Below are 20,831 nucleotides of genomic sequence, written 5' to 3' on the forward strand. Positions count from 1 at the left end.
TCGCCAGCAGGCAGCTTGGTGCGTTCGAGGACCCGGTCATCCGCCTTCTCACGCGCCCCCTGCCGCTTGTGGAGACAGGTAAGTGTTGCACAGCACACTAACACCACTCTCTCTACTTTGCTGCCCCACCTCAGGCTCGGCTACCCCGCTCAAGTCAGTGATAGTCATCACATTAGGTGTTGAGCAGACGTGCTCCTGAAAATTCAGTGATATTCATCACACCGAGTGTGGAGCAGTGCTCCTGACTTGTGCGTGCTTATCTTATCCTGCTGGCGAAGGATTTGATATAGCCGCTCCTCCAGCCGGTACGAAGGCCAGTTGTAAACTCGTTCTTCGTGCTACTAGGTGGTGGGTCGTGACCATCTTGGCCCAAGATTGGTCTGCAGCTTTGACCTGAAAGACATGTGCTTCAGATCTCTACCTCCCGCACCGCAGGCCATCCTGTGTGTTGCGTCTAAGGGTGGAGTATCAGTACAGTGTCCTTCCCCTCGAGTGCTCCAGAGCCCGTTGGGTCTTCAGGTCAACTGGAAGAGAGTAATCTCGCCCACGGGCTGAGTATCTCTTTTCTAGTTTTGGAGAGGTACTCGGTCCAACATGTCTCTCCAATGAGAATGTGTTCAGCTGGTGTTGAAGTGAGAAAGGGTCCCACTGAAAGAACTTTCAGAGGCTCCTGGGGTATATGGTAGTCGTAGCCTTTGGCTCCCTCCATATGTGACCGCTTCAGCGCTAGCTTCACGATCGAGTCCCGAGGTGACCGTGGCAGAGCAGCTCACCCTGTGTGACTATAGTTCATCCCGGTCTGCTGCCAAACCCTCTTCAACAGAGCGGCCATGTACAAAGGGCGTGTTTTAACGGGGGCCTGGGCGACCCCCGACTACACGGGCATTTGTGCCTCGAGTTGTTAGACATTGCGACCGTTGCGCAAGCTTCCCTTGCATGTCACAAACTCACCCGTCACCTCCTCCTTGGAGTCAGACGCTTCTGAGGGCGCCTTATTCCACTCCTCCCGCTTACTCAATCGTGCCGCCATCGAGCCTCACGACAGTTATAGCCAGGGCAAGTGGAGACTCCATCCCCTGGGTCCGGCTGGGTCATGACCATTCCGGGGCCGCTCAGTTGCCCCCCCGGTTTTATTTTTCCGCCAGTGTTTGGGTAAACCGAGCGGACTACCCTTGGACAAACACTGGGACTCAGCGGCCCCAGGGGCCCGCAGAAATGCGTTTAACCCCAGTGAGCCTTCTAAAAGTGACTGCGACTCATGGTCGCCTTGCGCCTGCAAGTCAGTGAAATCATCACTCTTCATGTTGAGCAGATTTGCTCCTGAAACTCAGTGAAGTTCATCGCACTCTGGTGTTGAGCAGCAATGCTCCTGTAGCTCAGTGAGTCCATCACAGGTAGCTCAGTGAATTCATCACACGCAGTGCTGAGCAGAAATGCTCCTGGTGCTCAGTGAAGTTCCTCGCACTCAAGTGTTGAGCAGAAATGCTCCTGAAGCTCAGTGAGTTTATCACACTCAGGTGTTGAGCAGTAATGCTCCTGAAGCTCAGTGAACTTGTCACACTCAAGTGCTGAGCAGAAATGCTCCTGTCGCTCAGTGAGGTTCTTCGTACTCAAGTGTTGAGCAGAAATGCTCCTGAAGCTCGGTGAGTTTATCACACTCAGGTGTTGAGCAGGAATGCTCCTGAAGCTCAGTGAACTTGTCACACCCAAGTGCTGAGCAGAAAATGCTCCTGAAGCCCAGTGATCTTCACATGTTGTGTTGAGCAATGCTCCTGTCTTTTGCGCCCGTCACTTGCACCTACGTGCCATGTCAGGAGAGGAACAGGTCTTCATAGTTGCCCCTCATTGGCCCAACTAGACCTGGTTCCCTTCAACAGCCTTCCTGACTTCCCCTGGATTCGGGGACGGGGCACGATGGCACACGCGTTCTTCCCCCGGAGATTCCGGGCGGTCTTACATCCGAACGCGGAGGTTCAGGTGGCTATCACAAGAACATGTGTTAGTTACCATCACTTCTGCGAGCACCCCCTAGAATTGGGTAGCGTGCTTACGCCTTTAGAAGTGGAACCTAGTCGTTGAGTGCGTCTTCTCCCCTGAGGAGATCCTGAAAGCTTTCGATCACTTCAGTGCTCTCTTTCCTGCAAAATGGGTTGCAGTAGGCTGTTTTCCTAAATCACCCTCAAAATGATGTTGCCTCGGTGTTTAAACGACGCTCATCGTGTTGCAGAAGTATGCAGAAGCACGTTCTGATCGTCAGGTTCCTGAGAAGCAAGGTCTTGTAAATCCTTGTGTCCCTCTTTATCCTCTTGGGCCTTGTCCCTGGTGCGACTGCACTGCAGAGACCGCCCCTGAGCCACTGCAGGTAGGGAGTTAAAAATTCTGTTATATCAGTTCTCCTGCTCGCGTGGTCTCTACTAGAGGGTAGGGACTTGCTCGCTTTCGGTCAACGTATTGTGCCTGGAGTCTGGGCCGGCTAACTCTCACAAGCTGAGACCCCGGCTCGGATTGTGCCCAAGGTTCCTACCTCTCCCGTAATAGGAGCAGGTGGTGAGCCTGCAAGCGCTGCCCTGGAGGAGGCAGATCCAGCCCTGGCTTCTCTGTCCGATTCGCTTGGACGTGTACAGAATGCAAGTCATAGACCTCAGACCAGCTCTTCAAATATCTGTTGGAATTCAGCAGAGAGGGAAGGCTGTTTCCATGGAAAGTTGCACTTAGTGCTTGCCTTCATTTCGGCAAAGATCCGAGATGCAACATGTCCACTTAGGTGTTGAGCTCCTCTATGATGAGTGTAAAGTGCTCCGCCTGGGCGTTGACGATATACTTTGCTAAACAGATTCTAGAGTTGGGGGCTGGACGACACCTAGTTGAACCGCTGCTTCCCGTGGGCTCCCTTCTCATGAAGCCAGTTTCACCGTGAGCCCGGGTCAAGTGTCGGCTTGCTGCGCCATTCCCCTCCTATGGACTGGATACGTGCGCCTTTCTACTCCAGTTGAGTTCCCTTAAAATTGAACCCTGTTGAGTTCCTCCACACCCCTCCGACGTCGGACGTGCGGAACGTCTGGTGTTAGGCCTACCACTCGTAAGCAGTGTGGAACCTGTGTTAGGCTGGGTCCATATGTTGCGGTCCCTTCGGTGACCCCATATGTGTATTCTTCCACGATACGGCTCCCTGTGGTGAGCCCGTGTCTTCCCTCGGCAGAGTCTCTCTGCCGTCACTGTCCGGTGTGTCTCCCCCCGTCTTAGGCTGGAGCCACCCCAGTGACATTCCATATGTTAGACTGCCCGGTTTCCGCCCAGTTCATATGTGTATTCTCCACATTTCCTCCCTCGGGTTGGATGTGGCTTCCGCAGCGTCCCTTCCTTCCAACGTACGGGGAACGCTTTCCCAGTGGTCCTGTAGGAACAGCAGTGACTTCCCTGGCCTAAGCCCTGTCCTTCCCCGCCTTAAGTTTGCGGGGGCATCAGGAGGCTTTGGTTTAGGCACTGGAAGGTGGCAGCGTTAGTGGCGTGTTCAATGGTTGATCCCATTTCAGTCGCGTCGACTACGTCCGACGTTATCGACTGAAAGGGAACGTCCTGGTTGCGTATGCAACCCACCGTTCCCTGAAGGAGGGAACGGAGGACGTAGTCCCCTTGCCACTACCGCTGGACCACCGCTGACCCCGGGTTACTCTCGGCTCCTCAGCGAAAAGCAACTAGTGCGTGCATCCACTTCCGTATTTATACCCGCGCCGCGGGGGCGGAGTGTGTGATGCGAATCACGCACGCCAATTACATTGGCTCGTTCAATAGTACTCGAAGATGATAGGCTCCCTAGCGTGATCCCATTTCAGTCGCGTCGACTACGTCCTCCGTTCCCTCCTTCAGGGAACGGTGGGTTGCATACGCAACCAGGACGTTATATTTATATACAAAATGAACAATTTATTGAAGATCAAATGTTTTGCGGTCAATGATATAAACACATTTTTGTATTTTTTTAATCTATTAATTTATTCAAAAATACATTCAATGAAATTCAATGCATATGTGACTTGAATGCAACTCTTTTATGATGAGCAATGTGCTCAACTTATTTATTTAAGGTTGTAGTTTGATTTCCTAAAATATGATATTTCTGAATTAACAATTCATGATATTTGTTAAAAATATATATTGTTCACACTTTTTACACAAATTTATTTACAACATTTTTGGAAATATGATTAAGATGAAGTTCACTCATATGTAAAAATAAAAGAAAGTTTCTCATTTTCGTTATTTTTTCTCTATTTCACCTTATTTCACAACTTCGCCTTTTATGTCATTGACCCTTTTATATAATTTCTATTAATTTCTATTTAAAACCATGAATAAAGACACACAAGCACAGGGTGTGATGGTTTGTTTGCTGCAGCTCGATAAGGGTGTTTGTTTTTATATATATACAGTAAGCTATTTAGTGAGGATATAATAACAGATTAAATATGAGCTCACGTGATAGGAGTTTCCAGGATTTCCTGTAATTGTAAATCTCATCATCAAGCTATTAATGATAATGCTGAATGTCGTCTGCTTTTTGAAGTGCTCTCTTCACGTCTGATTCTGGAGGCTTCGAAGTCCTCATCCTCAATAATAAAGGCTGGTGTAGTCAACAGGTGTAGTAGCCACTTTTAGGCATGAGAAGGTTTGGACTCCTTGATGTCCCCTTTATGATGAAACATGTAGGAAAATGAGAAAAAATGTCTTGGTCTATTAATTTTTTTTTTTTAGATTTATTTAATACGACAAAAGGAGTGGAGACATATCATTCAAGATAATTGACCCATTGTCTTGATGGAGAAGCTCCGTCCCAATTTAGATCTCTTAATTTGGTTAGCCGCCCAAGAAATATGATATTATTTCGTCACGGACATACTTTGGTCTACGGTTAGATGGATGGGACATCTCACCTCTCTTATTGCGCTGGGATGAAGATGAATTCTGTGCATTTAACCATGGTGATGTTTGGTTGAATTGGACTGCTTAAAGGAAAAAAAGTCAATGGCCCATTTTGTGTTGAATTGCTGTCATATGGGGAATTGAGGTTCGGAATTGTCTCATGGATCTTTTCGTCTAGAACCCGACGGCTGCTGTCATCAATCTTAGCAAAGCAGCGAAATAAGCTTGGGGAGGACAATTGCTTCTGTCTAGCTAGAATGTCGTAACACCCTGCTAGCTTATCAGTGGAAAAGATGAATGTTCTGAGTGTTACACGTTACTGTCAGATGATGAAACCTCTGGAGATTTGTCGGGGTATTATTGTGAGCTTGACTTGTTAAGATGTCTTTTATTCTATAATGATCTCACTTTTAAGTTGAAATGCTCTCTGTGCAAAACCTATAAATCCAGAATTGTTCTAAGGGTTGAGCGTTATGCAGAATTTAATTGGGAATACGTTTTAAATCCTTAATCACTTCCAGAATTTGATTCGAGGTAGCAAAGAAGAAACATTTGAATCTGGAATGGATTAACATGCATATAATTAATGCATTAATTAACTAAATTTATTATCTGGGACCCAGGAATAGGCTTTTGTCCTCTGTAGTGGACATGATATTTGAGTGAATTTCTCTGACATCATAGATGTCACATGTCACACCTGGGTGTTCTGTAAAGAGCACATTCAGGGCTTTTCAGAGATACCAAATGTTTTGTGGTTTCACCATGAAAACAACTTCTCCTTGGTCTTTAAAAATGTCTGACATTAATTTAGTCATCAAATGTAGCACTCTTATGGAAATATGATAATATATTATAATTATAATTTAAATTACTACTTTTCAAATTGTATTTCATAAAGCAACATCTCAGGAAACCGTTGTGGGGTTTCAAATAAAAAAATGACTTTCTGTTACAGAACAGGACATTGATTTCATTCATGTCCACTGTAGAGGACATCAGGACTTAAATCATGTTCATCAGGCATTTTGGGAGACACAACAAGTGAATATGGAAATAAATTATACATCAATATTCCTATGAAATATTAGATATTATTATTAAAATGGTGCTAATTATTACTCCACTTATTACACTTCTTTTTTCATTAAATGTTACTCCAAGAACACATTAATGTGCACATTAGATACAGTGTATAGATACATTGCATTGAATGGGAATATTTATTTATGGCCATTTACCCACATATTGCATAAAGTAAAATGGTGTATCAATTCATTTCGTTATATCTTTCATAACGTAGTTGAGAATCATCTTTATACAAATTTTGCTTAAAAAAAATCCTGAAACCTACAAATTTTTGGGTGATTGAAAGAAAAATACCATTGTTTTTGCCTATACATATAATTTCATGTCATTTTATTTTTTAAACAACTGAGTCCTGGTGTCCACTACAGAATGCATAGCATAACATATGAATAAAATATCATTTTTCAAACATGTTTTTTTTTACCATTTGTTCTTATGCTATAAACAATGTGATGACATGGAAAAATGTCTTTTTTTCTGGGTCTCAGGAGGATATAATGTTTAATACAGTGCCCACCACTATTACAGTATATGGACTCTTGGTAAATATGGGCAAAGGCGGCTGTGAAAATAAATCTGCATTGTTTATCCTTTTGATATTTCATTTAAAAAAAAATGCCATCCCAAACAACTGGTGGTGATGTAGGTGCTGTTTGATTTAAAAAGAAATTTGATTTCTGACCCCAAGACTCAACTAATCTTTGCAGTTCACCAGCTGTGATCCTTATAAAGATATAGACACATGTCCTCTTCCAGGCAGATTTGTAACATCTTTAGTTGATTGGAATTACTTTCGATGCTTTAGCTATTTTCTTACAGCCACTTTTTATTTTGCTGCACATCAGAACTATATTCTTTGGTTTTGCTCATTTTGATGAATGATTAAGGGAATTTGGAATTTGTGTTTCCTCATATTTATATTCCTGTGGAACAGGAAGTTATGGCTTGACAATTTCATGCTCCTAGTCACCCTGGTGTGCTAAAAAAAACTTACATATGAATGGGAATATACTTTAGCGATATTTTACTCATAAGAATTCTAGGCTGCCAATAATTGTGGCCAACATGCATTGGTTAAAAACATTTATTCCATGAGGACCCCAGACACACACACACACACTCAATTGTTTTACTTCAATGAAAGGTTAGGATTTTGTGCTTTTTTTTTGATGAAATATCGAATGGATACACATTACAGATATGTTTTCACAGTCACCTTTGCTCATTTTTACAAAGGGTGCCAATATTAGTGTAGGGCACTGTGCATTTACTTCCCAAGTCTTCAAAATAGACACATCTCAAAAAAGAACACTTCAAGTTTCTCTGTTGTGTCAATGTGTTGCATTTCTTGCAATTCAGTAAATTCCTGTTACACTTGTGCAGCTCTACACAATCAGAGAGAGGTCATGTGTTCATTTCCCTTACTCCAACACGATGCTAAGTGCTCGAAGGCATTCACTAACCTCTCAGATTGTGCAGAAATGTTCAAGGAGATAATGTATATTTGAGGGAGGGAAGCAATTCTTTTTTTTATCTATAGAATCACAAACTGTCCTCCTACAGTATATGGAGTGGAGGAGCTCCGATTAGATAAAACTGTCATACTCTTTTTAAAGGGCAAGGGATTGTAGTTTTGTCATCCGTCACGTCAGTCAGTATTACATTGGCTGTGATAGCTAAATTGCCATTGTAAGGAGGACTTTAGAAGATCTTCTGGTGACTGTTTGTCTTTGTTCTTATACCATGGCCTCCACGTCACTCTGTAATGGCAGCCGTTCAATGTTTCAGTCCCTTTTTCCATCAAAGAAACATTGTTCGGCACATTACAGGTAACTGAATATCAAATATCTGCACTGCCAGCATGAAAATACTGTAGAGCCTTTAATGTTTATGAGGTGATATCAAGCACTGTGACACGTGACATAGTTATTATGATCTTCTGAGATAAAACACTTCTGCTCCCCTTTGATTGTGGGCTATTTCATGTTTTTATGGCAGCCTTTAGAGTGCATTAATGGTCACGTGTTCATTACTCTGTCCATATGGGCCATTATTTTGCAGAAAGGTCAACATGGACCCTTGAATTAAAATAACAGCACAACACATTATGAAATGTTCATATATATATGTATATATATGTATATATATATATATATTAGGGCTGTCAAAATAACGCGTTAATTTCGATTAATTAATCTGAGAAGAAATAACGCGTTAAAAAAAATAACGCAGATTAATCCATTCCGTTTTGACCTTTGCGGAGCCGTTCTAGCGTTCGTGTAAAAAGAAGGAGGGAGACAAGAACGCGCTGCTTGGATCATTGTTTGGAACATTTACTTATAACAAACGGAGTTCGTCAAACTCTAAAGTACCACATCAATGCAAAGCATCCAGGAGTGTGTGCGTGAGTCGGCGAGTGTGTCTGAGAGAAAGCGCGCTTGTGTGTGTGTGTGTTGTAACTTTTCACGCGCTCTCACGTCACACAACCATTTTCTCACGCACAGAAAAATCGCGCACCAAAGAGAGGACACGGAAACAGACAAGACAGAGCACGTTAATTATGATATTAAAAAAATCTCAGCTCTCAGATTCTTTTAATTTTATTACGAAAATCAAGCAATACCGTTTTGGCGCTTGTAAATGTGAAATGACGGATCCCTATAGCGGCACGTGAACCGATCATCTCTAGCTAATAGTAAATAAACACGAATGACCAATGATGAAAGATACAGTAGGGCAGCCTAAAACTTACCGAAATGTATATTCCTCGATCAATCAGTGTTTTTCAACCGCGAAAAGAGGTCAATAAAACAGCTGGAGAACAATTATGTCACATAACATTTAGCCCTAAGTTACCCCAGGAAAGCCATTTCATGACCATATATCATGTTATAGTTGGCTATAAAAAAAGAGCTATAGAGAGTATTTTTCAAAATGTATGTAGCCTACTACTATATTACGTATGGATTATATTTTTACTTATATCAAAGTTGTTATTTGTAATAAACACGCATTATATTTAATTTGAGCTATTTTTAACCTTAAATACTACCAGCTGATATGGCTCTCTGTATTTTTACAGCATTGGGTGAGATTTTTTTTTCTTGAGAAAAATGAATGCCTATCTTGTGTACCTAATATTTATCCAAATGAGTCAATATTGCATCAAATCAGAATAATTAAATTAAATTGAAATCGTGAAATTTGTGTCAAGCAATAATAATTAAAACGTCGCTTACCAGAAATTGTACCATGCAAACATTGTAAGATTGTGTATGTGATTAATTTAGATTAATTAATTACAGAGTATGTAATTAATTAGATTAAAAATTTTAATCGATTGACAGCCCTAATATATATATATATATATATATATATATATATATATATATATATATATATATATATATACACAGTATGTATGTACATTATTTCAACTTCTCAGTTGTGCATTATTTTCATATATCGTTGTTTGTTGACTGGAATAGTGATTGCTAAAAATGCAGCTTTACTATCACAGGAATACAATTCATTTTAAAATAGGGCTGTAAAAAGAACAATTAATCACGTCCAAAATAAAAGTTTGTGTTTACATAATATATATGTGTGTACTCTGTAATTATTTTGTGTGTATATATATATATATATATATATATATATATACACACCCATGCATGTACAGTATATATTTAAGAAATATTTGCATGTATATTCTGTATATTTATATATAATTTATATTATATGTAAATATTTTATATATAAATAACACATTTTTCTTATATATATATATATATATATATATATTCATGCATGTGTGTGTATTAATGAACACAAACAAACTTTTATTTTGGATGTGATTAATCGTTTCTCAGCCCTATTTTAAAATATATTGAATAGAAAAACATTATTTCAAATTGTATTAATAATTCACAATGTTACTTTTTGATTAAATAAATGTAGCCTTGGTGAGCATAGGCATTCTTTTAAAAACATAAAAAATGCATGCCAACTCCAAACTTTTTAATGATAGTGTGAATATATAGCAACTGTGTCTAATATCAACCTCGTTATTAGCCACTTCTCACATTTCACATAAGACTGTTGTTAGGCACACAATGTCAATTTAAGACATTACAAAGAAGCAAAGTGGCTGGTATTTTGATTAAAATCCTGGATGTTTGTTGCGGTTCTCCCATAAGGAGGCTGTGAAGAGTGTCTGCTGGACAGGCCTATCAGTTTGACTGACAGTCCTTCCCAACCAGCCAACACAAAAAGAAAGCATGAGTGAGCGGGTTGCCAATACCACAGATTACTTCGTTTATCACCAGCAGTCTGATTACACACAGGCCCAATGCCACAGTGGGCCGAGCCCATTTTTGGACACACATTAAATGAATGGGGTGTCCTGTGATCGTCAAGAATGCTGAGATACATAGTGACTTTTTAGGTCAGCTTTAGTTTTGAAGGTAAAACAAGGACAACCTATAACCACTAAAGTTTTGAATTGCATCTTTAGAGACATGAACCGTCAATCAAATTTTTTTTGACAGCTTGAGAACTGCTGACTGTTTTATTTGTTTCAGTTTTCTTGTGGATGCACACGGATATTAATGAAGCACATGTCTGTCTGTGTGTGTGTGTGTGTGTGTGTGTGTGTGTGTGTGTGTGTGTGTGTGTGTGTGTGTGTGTGTGTGTGTGTGTGTGTGTGTGTGTGTGTGTGTGTGTGTGTGTGTGTGTGTGTGTGTGTGTGTGTGTGTGTGTGTGAGTGCGTGCGTGTGTGTGTGTGTGTGTGTGTGTTTTCTTTTATATATAGTTTGATGACACAAATATGTATGATGATATGGGTAATGTATACATGGTTTACAATATAAACATGGAGTCCTCATAAACCTAAATTCAAAAATGCCAAATGCTTTCTGTGATAAGTAGGTTTACGGAATATAATATACAGTTTTTACAGTATAAAAAAACATTACGCCTATGGAGAATCCCGATAATTATATATATAAGATTAATATATATATATATATATATATATATATATATATATATATATATATATATATATATATATGATTAATAACGTCCACACTAGGAACCAGAGTTGTGTGCCTTTCAGGATTTAATTGAGATTGCTTTTTAAATTGATATTTAATCCCTGAATTAGAACTGAAGAATCATTTCCATCAAGAATGAAAAATTAAAGTAAAATTAGAAGAATTAAATTGAATTAGAATAAATTCATGAATGAATTGAATGTATGAATGTAATTTTCAACTAACTACATAAGTTAGACCTATATATTCACAGTAAAAAAGTAATATGTGAAATGTTATTAAAATGTAACACATTTAAATTGTAATTATATGTATTACATTTATTTTTAAATTGAATGTTAATAATATTTCACAAAATTACTGTTTTTAATAGTTTTTATTTTTATTAGCAGTAATATTTTATATTATTTATTATATTTCATAAACATACATTTGTAAACCAGGGTAGAGTAACTTCATTTCCCAGAATGCTCTGTTGGATTTCTGTGAATTGCAGTTCAATAAATTCCTTTTCCTGTCATTCCTATTCAAATTATCATACTACTTTCCAATTCAATTCACATTCCAACTCAAGAATTCAAAATTTTGCTGATTAATATATATTAAGAATGTATATACATCCGTGAATGTAAGAGGTACTAGTGTTAATTAATATCAAAGTGAGCATTTACAGTTGCATACATTTTTCTACAAATGAATATTATACAACTGAAGACAGCTGGTTTGTCGACCAGGGCCCCGGTTCCCCGATAACGCTCACTCTTAGCGCGCTAAGAAGACTCGAAAGATATATCTTACCAAAGTTGTTTAGGTTCCTAAGTGTGTTCCCCGAAGTGTCCCTTAGGAAGCTTCTTAGCACGCTGCCTCTTACGTTCGACGTTACAAAGGCGCTGTCCCAAGTGAAGGTGCTGAATTAGTTGGCATGGATTGCTCAGGAATCGATTTTCCACTTCACGCGAAGGAAGGTGCATTACGGCGTTAAGAAAGACAACACGTTCTAAGCAAATGAAACATTCCTCAAATTATTCCAGTAACATTTATTTTAACATAGTTTAAGTTATCAGTAAAATATAGACTATTAATTAAATCATCCAATTGTCAGTAATATGTTCACACGATATGTTGTGACGGGTAGACGAACCGGGTATCCCTCGCTAATCATCCACCCTCCTTATCCCGATGTGCCACTTGTGCCGCTTCTTGACATGGGTTTAATGACTTCTAAAAATTATGTAATACACTTTTACATTAATGGTAAGGTACTTTACAATCAGAATTGATTGGCAAGCAGCTGCAGTTACTTCTGTTTAATGCGGTATTGATTGCCATTGGTTAATGTTTTCAATAAAAAGCAACCTATCTACAATAAACAGAGAGAGAGAGTTAGATACAGAATATGGTGGGGAAGCAACGTAAAAAAGGGCACCAAGCTTCTCGTCAGAGGAACGTCCTGGTTGCGTATGCAACCCACCGTTCCCTGAAGGAGGGAACGGAGGACGTAGTCGACGCGACTGAAATGGGATCACGCTAGGGAGCCTATCATCTTCGAGTACTATTGAACGAGCCAATGTAATTGGCGTGCGTGATTCGCATCACACACTCCGCCCCCGCGGCGCGGGTATAAATACGGAAGTGGATGCACGCACTAGTTGCTTTTCGCTGAGGAGCCGAGAGTAACCCGGGGTCAGCGGTGGTCCAGCGGTAGTGGCAAGGGGACTACGTCCTCCGTTCCCTCCTTCAGGGAACGGTGGGTTGCATACGCAACCAGGACGTTCCCTTTCAGTCGATAACGTCGGACGTAGTCGACGCGACTGAAATGGGATCAACCATTGAACACGCCACTAACGCTGCCACCTTCCAGTGCCTAAACCAAAGCCTCCTGATGCCCCCGCAAACTTAAGGCGGGGAAGGACAGGGCTTAGGCCAGGGAAGTCACTGCTGTTCCTACAGGACCACTGGGAAAGCGTTCCCCGTACGTTGGAAGGAAGGGACGCTGCGGAAGCCACATCCAACCCGAGGGAGGAAATGTGGAGAATACACATATGAACTGGGCGGAAACCGGGCAGTCGAACATATGGAATGTCACTGGGGTGGCTCCAGCCTAAGACGGGGGGAGACACACCGGACAGTGACGGCAGAGAGACTCTGCCGAGGGAAGACACGGGCTCACCGCAGGGAGCCGTATCATGGAAGAATACACATATGGGGTCACCGAAGGGACCGCAACATATGGACCCAGCCTAACACAGGTTCCACACTGCTTACGAGTGGTAGGCCTAACACCAGACGTTCCGCACGTCCGACGTCGGAGGGGTGTGGAGGAACTCAACAGGGTTCAATTTTAAGGGAACTCAACTGGAGTAGAAAGGCGCACGTATCCAGTCCATAGGAGGGGAATGGCGCAGCAAGCCGACACTTGAACCGGGCTCACGGTGAAACTGGCTTCATGAGAAGGGAGCCCACGGGAAGCAGCGGTTCAACTAGGTGTCGTCCAGCCCCCAACTCTAGAATCTGTTTAGCAAAGTATATCGTCAACGCCCAGGCGGAGCACTTTACACTCATCATAGAGGAGCTCAACACCTAAGTGGACATGTTGCATCTCGGATCTTTGCCGAAATGAAGGCAAGCACTAAGTGCAACTTTGCATGGAAACAGCCTTCCCTCTCTGCTGAATTCCACAGATATTTGAAGAGCTGGTCTGAGGCCTATGACTTGCATTCTGTACACGTCCAAGCGAATCGGACAGAGAAGCCAGGGCTGGATCTGCCTCCTCCAGGGCAGCGCTTGCAGGCTCACCACCTGCTCCTATTACGGGAGAGGTAGGAACCTTGGGCACAATCCGAGCCGGGATCTCAGCTTGTGAGAGTTAGCCGGCCCAGACTCCAGGCACAATACGTTGACCGAAAGCGAGCAAGTCCCTACCCTCTAGTAGAGACCACGCGAGCAGGAGAACTGATATAACAGAATTTTTAACTCACTACCTGCAGTGGCTCAGGGGCGGTCTCTGCAGTGCAGTCGCACCAGGGACAAGGCCCAAGAGGATAAAGAGGGACACAAGGATTTACAAGACCTTGCTCCTCAGGAACCTGACGATCAGAACGTGCTTCTGCATACTTCTGCAACACGATGAGCGTCGTTTAAACACCGAGGCAACATCATTTTGAGGGTGATTTAGGAAAACAGCCTACTGCAACCCATTTTGCAGGAAAGAGAGCACTGAAGTGATCGAAAGCTTTCAGGATCTCCTCAGGGGAGAAGACGCACTCAACGACTAGGTTCCACTTCTAAAGGCGTAAGCACGCTACCCAATTCTAGGGGGTGCTCGCAGAAGTGATGGTAACTAACACATGTTCTTGTGATAGCCACCTGAACCTCCGCGTTCGGATGTAAGACCGCCCGGAATCTCCGGGGGAAGAACGCGTGTGCCATCGTGCCCCGTCCCCGAATCCAGGGGAAGTCAGGAAGGCTGTTGAAGGGAACCAGGTCTAGTTGGGCCAATGAGGGGCAACTATGAAGACCTGTTCCTCTCCTGACATGGCACGTAGGTGCAAGTGACGGGCGCAAAAGACAGGAGCATTGCTCAACACAACATGTGAAGATCACTGGGCTTCAGGAGCATTTTCTGCTCAGCACTTGGGTGTGACAAGTTCACTGAGCTTCAGGAGCATTCCTGCTCAACACCTGAGTGTGATAAACTCACCGAGCTTCAGGAGCATTTCTGCTCAACACTTGAGTACGAAGAACCTCACTGAGCGACAGGAGCATTTCTGCTCAGCACTTGAGTGTGACAAGTTCACTGAGCTTCAGGAGCATTACTGCTCAACACCTGAGTGTGATAAACTCACTGAGCTTCAGGAGCATTTCTGCTCAACACTTGAGTGCGAGGAACTTCACTGAGCACCAGGAGCATTTCTGCTCAGCACTGCGTGTGATGAATTCACTGAGCTACCTGTGATGGACTCACTGAGCTACAGGAGCATTGCTGCTCAACACCAGAGTGCGATGAACTTCACTGAGTTTCAGGAGCAAATCTGCTCAACATGAAGAGTGATGATTTCACTGACTTGCAGGCGCAAGGCGACCATGAGTCGCAGTCACTTTTAGAAGGCTCACTGGGGTTAAACGCATTTCTGCGGGCCCCTGGGGCCGCTGAGTCCCAGTGTTTGTCCAAGGGTAGTCCGCTCGGTTTACCCAAACACTGGCGGAAAAATAAAACCCGGGGGGGCAACTGAGCGGCCCCGGAATGGTCATGACCCAGCCGGACCCAGGGGATGGAGTCTCCACTTGCCCTGGCTATAACTGTCGTGAGGCTCGATGGCGGCACGATTGAGTAAGCAGGAGGAGTGGAATAAGGCGCCCTCAGAAGCGTCTGACTCCAAGGAGGAGGTGACGGGTGAGTTTGTGACATGCAAGGGAAGCTTGCGCAACGGTCGCAATGTCTAACAACTCGAGGCACGAATGCCCGTGTAGTCGGGGGTCGCCCAGGCCCCCGTTAAAACACGCCCTTTGTACATGGCCGCTCTGTTGAAGAGGGTTTGGCAGCAGACCGGGATGAACTATAGTCACACAGGGTGAGCTGCTCTGCCACGGTCACCTCGGGACTCGATCGTGAAGCTAGCGCTGAAGCGGTCACATATGGAGGGAGCCAAAGGCTGCGACTACCATATACCCCAGGAGCCTCTGAAAGTTCTTTCAGTGGGACCCTTTCTCACTTCAACACCAGCTGAACACATTCTCATTGGAGAGACATGTTGGACCGAGTTCCTCTCCAAAACTAGAAAAGAGATACTCAGCCCGTGGGCGAGATTACTCTCTTCCAGTTGACCTGAAGACCCAACGGGCTCTGGAGCACTCGAGGGGAAGGACACTGTACTGATACTCCACCCTTAGACGCAACACACAGGATGGCCTGCGGTGCGGGAGGTAGAGATCTGAAGCACATGTCTTTCAGGTCAAAGCTGCAGACCAATCTTGGGCCAAGATGGTCACGACCCACCACCTAGTAGCACGAAGAACGAGTTTACAACTGGCCTTCGTACCGGCTGGAGGAGCGGCTATATCAAATCCTTCGCCAGCAGGATAAGATAAGCACGCACAAGTCAGGAGCACTGCTCAACACTCGGTGTGATGAATATCACTGAATTTTCAGGAGCACGTCTGCTCAACACCTAATGTGATGACTATCACTGACTTGAGCGGGGTAGCCGAGCCTGAGGTGGGGCAGCAAAGTAGAGAGAGTGGTGTTAGTGTGCTGTGCAACACTTACCTGTCTCCACAAGCGGCAGGGGGCGCGTGAGAAGGCGGATGACCGGGTCCTCGAACGCACCAAGCTGCCTGCTGGCGACCAAGGGGGAGCTGAGGGGTGTAAGGCTATACAGGGTCACACCCGCCAGACTGGCCCTCTTGGGACCCAGGAACAGATGAAATTGCTCTCTCTTTGAAGTGTGGGTACCGCTTGCTCACCTTTTTTTTTTTTTTTTTTTAGGGAGCCAGCGGCGGAACAGACACACACACAAACAAAGGCTCCACCCGGCCCTCACCCGGGGGGAGGGAGTGATCGTGCCACTCCAAGAGCATCTCATCCATTCCTGGGCGGCCCGCTCCGGAATGCTTTCGCTGTCGCTTGCCACCTGGCTTGGCAGCGCCTGGAGCGGGCTGGGCGTCTCTACTGCGGCCGGCTCCCTGCTGAGGCCTGGGTGGAGGCTGCTGCGGAGGGCCAGCAGGAGCGGCGGCCGGAGAACGCCCACGGCGACGAGCAGGCGGAGGAGCTGCCACCGGCGGCGGGTGGAGGCAGCAGCTGGCCACCGGGGCAGGATGTGCCGGATGACCTCCGTCTGCGCTTGAGCGGCAGAGAACTGTTTGATGCAGTTCTCCACCGCGTCGCCGACCAGCCCAACCTGGGAAATTGGGGAGACCAGGAACCGAACCTTGTCCGCATCCGCCATACCAACCAGGCTGAGCCAACGAAGGCGCTACTGGACCACCAAGGTGGACATCGCCAGACCGATCACGCACGCTACGACACCCGTACCCCGGAGGGTGAGGTCGGATGCAGTGCGGTGCTCACCTATGAGCGCACGGTCTGGATTACCCTCGTGCATGCCATGGGTGCCCTAGCCTGCAGCAACGCCATGGCACGCAAGAGGAAGGGGCTTGCCCACAGGCTTTGTAAGCTCTGCCCGTCGGAACGGACGAAACTCACAGGCCTTAGGGGGGAGACGAGGATCCCCCCAAAAGGCAGCGGCCGCCGGACACAGGTGCACCTGTGTCGACAGACCGCTCCAATGGAGGGACACCTCGCAACCCTTCACCGTTCCTCCATCAAGGGTAATGAGGGGGAAAAGCTATTCAGGCAGTTTCTGGCAGAGAAAGATGCTGTTCACCACCTGATAAGCTCTCCATGCATTTCGGGAAAGAAAGGCACTGGGGCGGCGAGCTGAGAACCAGCGCGGCCCGCCCCAAGATACCAAACTCCAGATTCCAACCGAGACTGAACGGGACACGGTGGAGGTTCCACTCGAGCCCGGCAGCCTCGGCGGCCCGTTTCAGCATAGCTGATAATTCTGGATCCGGCTCGGGCAACATTGAACTCCCGGAGGGAGATAATGCAGCCGAGTCATCATCTCCAGAAGTCAGCTCACCCTCTGATGCTGCAATCGGCGTCCTGTCCTCCAGGGGAGCCCCGAGTGAAACCGCTGGCCCACCCATTACAGATGGACCAGCAGAAAACACCGGAGGCTCCAGTGGTTGCAGTGGAAGGGAGGAGTGAGGAGCCCACAGGGAATGGTTACCGGGCGGGACATCCAACACTATCCTCCGGTCACCCATCCCACACAGCACCCGAGGGTGGGGCATGGTAATGGGGACTCGCTCTCCGCGAACGAAGGCGAGTCTCGCCCTCAACACTGCGACAGTCATGTTCCCACAGTGAAAACATGAGCTGTCCACAAAAGCTGTCTCAGCGTGCTGTAAGCCAAACACGTGACACAACAGTTGTGACCATCAGAGAGAGACAGGGAACGACCGCACCCAGAAACGCACGGGCGGAATGACATCTTGAAAAAGACGCAAACGCACCCGTGTTGCTCTTTCAGAAAATAGGACCGTCACCAGTGCCGAAGCACACAGGGAAATGACCGCGGCAACACTGAACAGAGAACTGAAACAGTGAAGCACTCACTTTTCCGCCCTCTAACCAGCCATCAACACACACAAACATTTAGAAATTTGTTGCTGTTAAAACAGCAGTTGAGAGCTCAAAGCTCGCGATCACCGCTGCACTCGCGCTGTAGAACACCAGCACTGGGAGAGTCTTCCTGAAGAACACCGACACACTCGCTCGTTGTAGACAACAGCACTCTCAGAGACATCAAACGATCGGCTCCGAAGCGAAAGGCAACTAGTGCGTGCATCCACTTCCGTATTTATACCCGCGCCGCGGGGGCGGAGTGTGTGATGCGAATCACGCACGCCAATTACATTGGCTCGTTCAATAGTACTCGAAGATGATAGGCTCCCTAGCGTGATCCCATTTCAGTCGCGTCGACTACGTCCGACGTTATCGACTGAAAGGGAACTTGAAGTTTTGCTGGATGAGTTGAGCTTGCACAAGTTGACGCTTTTTTCCAGCTTTCGGTATAACTTGTGCAACAGCAACAAAAAAGAGCTATGGAGGGACATAGCAAGGAAGATGGCTGCCTCCGGATCAGGCACACCAAGTTCCTGGCAGGACATCAGGCAAAATGTCAAAAGAGCTTAAGTTTTGCCGAATAAAAAAATTGACATGGACTAAACGGCTCCGCGGCCGGCGCCGTCTTTGATTCAATACAAGGACACGTTGGATCGCTGCCATAGTTGGCCGCTTACTGGACACCACCATGCTTACCCATTTATAGATCTTAGCCATTTAGAGCCAAATTGTTTGATTTTAATTATCAAAAGTGATTGCCATTTTAAACGCTTTAATGACATTACGAAATAGCCTAGGCTAATAACCACCATATTAGTTCTGATACCAAATAAAGTTCACTTCATAAATACGCCTGTATCCATTGCGAACATATTTTATTATTAGTCTTAAAATATCCATAACATAAAATCATTGTTGAGCCACAACATTGTCAACATAGCATAGTTTGACTTGTACTGCGCTGTGCTGATATCTAAAGACTGCTGCACAGTGGCGGCGACTAGCGTCTTGAGCTCAAACAACGCTAAGAGAGAGCTTACGAATGGTCCAGACCAACCTTACGAATGTGCGACTTACAGAAGATATACTGAGCGTACGAACGTGTCGGGAATCGTGCCATCACGTTAAGAGATAGGTTAAGGAATAGGTTAAGAACTACTTAGTGATAAGAACGTTTTGGGGAACCGGGCCCTGATCATTCATAATGATTGTTTCTTTCCTTCTGCTGGCAAAAACTATACGATCTGGATGCTTTTTGTTGCTTCTTCTGTCAAAAATGCATTCTAAATTCAATAGATGGTCTTTCTTTGTCCTGTTTATCCTTTCTTCTGCTAATGTTATCAGGTATTATATTTCTTCTGTTCCTCAATGGTAGCTACTGCTACCATTGAGGAACAGTGTTTACCACTCAGTCTGATTCCAGTGCCAAAAAAGGGCCCTACATTGAAGAAAAGAGTGGCAGAGCCTTTAGAAATCTCGCTGTCCTCCTCTCATATCTACTGTAGTGTCTCTCTGTCACTGACCCTCAGGCTGGCCGGCTCAGCCGAGCCTTGCCAAAATATTGTTCTTCTTGACGAGGTGGCCTTGTCAGCCTCTTACTCGTTATATCTGTCAAAGTCAGTTCCTCCGAGTGTGTACGGGACCCTCAGCACTTAAACTGAGTTTCGCTTCCACCAACCTTGCTAAAATTATTGACTGTAGTATGTATGCATTACTTGAGTCTAGGGCTTTGCAATCAAATTAAAATTGATACTGTGATGCGGTCTTACACATTATAAAACTGCAAATGTTGAGATTTAATTAAATAAATATAAAGCCTGCATACATTGCATGCTTCAAAATTAAGCTCTGTTTTAGTATATGGTGTTGAATGCCCCACACAAACCATCTCAGCAGGTGCTTTGACCTTGAATTCCATTGTAAAATTCACTTTTGCATCATTACAAACAATTTTGCTAAAGTTTCTATAGCAATCTAAGGTTTCCAAGTGTGTTTGTTCTAGTGTTAATTTCATTAACGGAAACTATGATGGAAAATGTTTGTCGGCAAGCTTTTTTTCCCATGACTAAGTTGAGATGATGATGACACCATGGTAAATAAATGATAACTGTGACTATATCAACATGCAATATCATTGACAAAAAAAGAAGAGTCGACTAAAACTTGACTAAACAAAAACAGGAAAAAGGTTGACTAAATATGATAAATACTAAAAAGTACAAAAAAAACTGATTCACTCAGGAACAAAAAAAGTGACTCTTTATGAATAAGTCACTGATTTCATTAAATAAATATAAATTTATATTATATATAAAATATTTAATTTGGTGTATTTAAATTGTATATTTAAGTTATATTTATGTATAATGTATATAATGAGATGTTAATTGTTTATCATATCTTTTTTTTATTGCAGTTACTATATTTGTCAAAATAATCAATTTAATTTTACCAATGTGTGCAGCCTACTTGACATTTCAGAACATTCCCAATTCAAAAAATAAATAAATATATATATAAAATTGTTACAGCTCAAGACAGAGGGAGAAGGAGAGAGAGATTGTTCTGTTGCGGTT

The 20,831-nt window shown here is 44.2% G+C and overlaps 1 protein-coding gene across 2 annotated transcripts in view; it reads left to right on the forward strand.

Moving 5' to 3' along the window:
* fstl5 (follistatin-like 5) overlaps positions 1 to 20,831 on the forward strand; it is a 173,642-nt gene that overhangs the window by 68,989 nt on the left and 83,822 nt on the right. The window lies entirely within an intron of this gene.

The sequence above is a fragment of the Siphateles boraxobius genome, unplaced genomic scaffold, assembly GCF_051911475.1.
Source record: "Siphateles boraxobius isolate OS27281-9 unplaced genomic scaffold, OSU_SipBor_1 3, whole genome shotgun sequence".
Classification (NCBI taxonomy): domain Eukaryota; kingdom Metazoa; phylum Chordata; class Actinopteri; order Cypriniformes; family Leuciscidae; genus Siphateles; species Siphateles boraxobius.